This window comes from Drosophila erecta, unplaced genomic scaffold (genome assembly GCF_003286155.1).
Source record: "Drosophila erecta strain 14021-0224.00,06,07 unplaced genomic scaffold, DereRS2 tig00000556-arrow-arrow-pilon, whole genome shotgun sequence".
Classification (NCBI taxonomy): domain Eukaryota; kingdom Metazoa; phylum Arthropoda; class Insecta; order Diptera; family Drosophilidae; genus Drosophila; species Drosophila erecta.
In genome coordinates, this window is record NW_020825273.1 from 32,299 (window position 1) to 34,769 (window position 2,471).

Genomic DNA, 2,471 nt, shown 5'->3' on the forward strand with positions numbered 1-2,471 from the left:
GACGAAATCACAAAGTTAGACCTCCGTTGGTCATAAGAGATGATCTTCACTCCGTGACGATGATGATGTCCAAATATAATTAAATCTGCTCCGGTCGTCTAAACTTCTTCTGCATAGCTGAATAAACGGGATGAGCTCTAGCCTTCCAATATATTTGGCCAGTAATCATTCGGCAGGTGGCCGGTTGCGTAACTTGTTGCTGAAGGTTATGTCGCCTCGTGGCCTCTTCTTGGAGCGAACGGGGTTTAAACCATGAGCTGATGCGGGGGTCGACGAGACGGGGGGTAGTCGGCTGTAGAGCAACCAAATGCTCTTATATAGGCCTGGCCTTCCTTACGCCTTGGGGTCGAATCCCTTTGCCACTTTCACACAAATCGCACACGGAAATTTATTGAAATATCCCACTCTTGTTTTATGAGATTGGATATATATAATTACAACTTCGCGGTTTGTTGGTTAATAAAAAAAATATTTTTTTATTCAATCAAAAACTTAAGCGAACGTCGGAGACAAATTCACGTCTTATACAATTGAAGTATGAATAAAATCTAAATCTAATTTGCAAAGCGAACGCTTAGCAAACCGTTGGCTGAGCTTATTTACTTCTTCATATTGAGCGTACATAGGCTCTCATTTATGTTAACGTTAATTAGGCGCTCTCTTGAGTGAATTGCGCATGGATACAGATCAGCCGAGTTTGAGCTACGTGGAAAGTTTTGACCCTTTAAGCTGTGTAAGCAGTTTTCACCCTTCTAGTGGGAATAACGAATAAGACTGCGGATGTTTATGTTAAATTGTTTACATCGGCCGAATTTGTTATTGTCACCGAGAAGTTGGGGTTCTTATGTGCTAAGGCATTCTTGGTTCTATGTTCTATTGTTGCTAAGTAAGAGAATATAATATATAAAGTGGCTGGTATATGTTGTAGATATATGTTGTGTGGTTGAGCATTACATATGTCACTACCCCACCCTTAAAATTTAGCCTGTCCTCAGGCGGATATTCTAGGATACAATACAGGATTAGTATCAGGTACTGTATTTATATTTTCTGTTGTTATACTATTTTGTTGTTTTATTTGTTCTGAATTCTCTTTTTTATACTTAACAATTAATTTTTTTGGAATGCCTTTATATTTATAAATAAAATATAGTATAAGTGCAAGTATTATAATAGCAAGTATAGTTAATGTAACAATTTGTAATGTGTTGTATGTATTAGTTTGTTCCTTAATTATTTCTTTAGCGTGTAGATATGATAATGGTTCTAACTTTGTTACATTGTTATTGATATAGACCGTTTGTGTGTAGTCTAGTGTTGTGCTTGTGATTAATATGTTTTCTATTTGAACAGAACAATTAAAAGCTTTTATTATATTGTCTCCTTCTATTATAATTTCTCTATTAGTTATACAGTTTTGATTTAATACAACTTTTGATAATTTCCAAGTTAAAATTATGTTTGGTTCTACATAAGTTATTCCAATATTGTTATGTGTTTTTGAATATCTACATTCTGTTGGTATTTGATTTAATATTCCTGTAATACATTTGTTTATTATTGGTTTTCTTGAGTTTTGTTTATAAACTTGATTATCTTGAATATAATATTTATCATTTACATTTTCTATAAGTATATTATTATCTTCGTCTGGATATGGTACGATGTTAAAAAGTGCAGTTTTTATAATGTCTCTAGGAATATGGGAAATAATAAGTATTTCATTTGCATCTGATTTTAACCACGTAGAAGTTTTTATATTTAGCAATTTTTCGGAATTTACATGTGATAATGGATCATGTTTTAGTAATTTGGGATTAAAAATGCCAAGTCTTGTTAACTGCATACCAAGTTCTATATCTTCAATGTATTCGGTAAAGTGTTGTAAATTAAATATTAAAAGTTCTAATCTTCTGTCACCCTCACTTATTGCGCTTAAATGGTTGATTACTTCAATGCCTCTATTGACTACTTCTATTACTTCATTCAATTCATTAATTTGAATATTATGTTGAGAAAGATCGTTTATTTTTTGTTCTAATTCTTCTTTGTCATTTTGATCTAAAGTGCCAAAAAGGTATTTATATGCGGTACCTATAATATTAATTAAACCACGTTTATTACGTTTTATTATTCTTATTCCATTCATCTCTCTGTCTAATTTTTCAGTTAAATATTGGATTTGGGCTATAGTACCATATTCTTCAGCTTGTTTAATTAAATTCGCAAAAGTTTGTTCGGTTTTTGTTAAGTTTACGGACAAATAGTGATATTCATAGTTTATAGGTATATTAATTGATCCTGTTTTAAATATAAGATATCCATTTTTAGCTTGTATTGGGTTCACCTCTAGGCTTTGACCACGGACGGTACGGACGAAACATATTATAAATGTTATTATGAATAACTGTTTAATCGGACTCCTCTTGATTTTTGAGAGTTGAGCTGGAATGGTATTTACTGTTATTAAT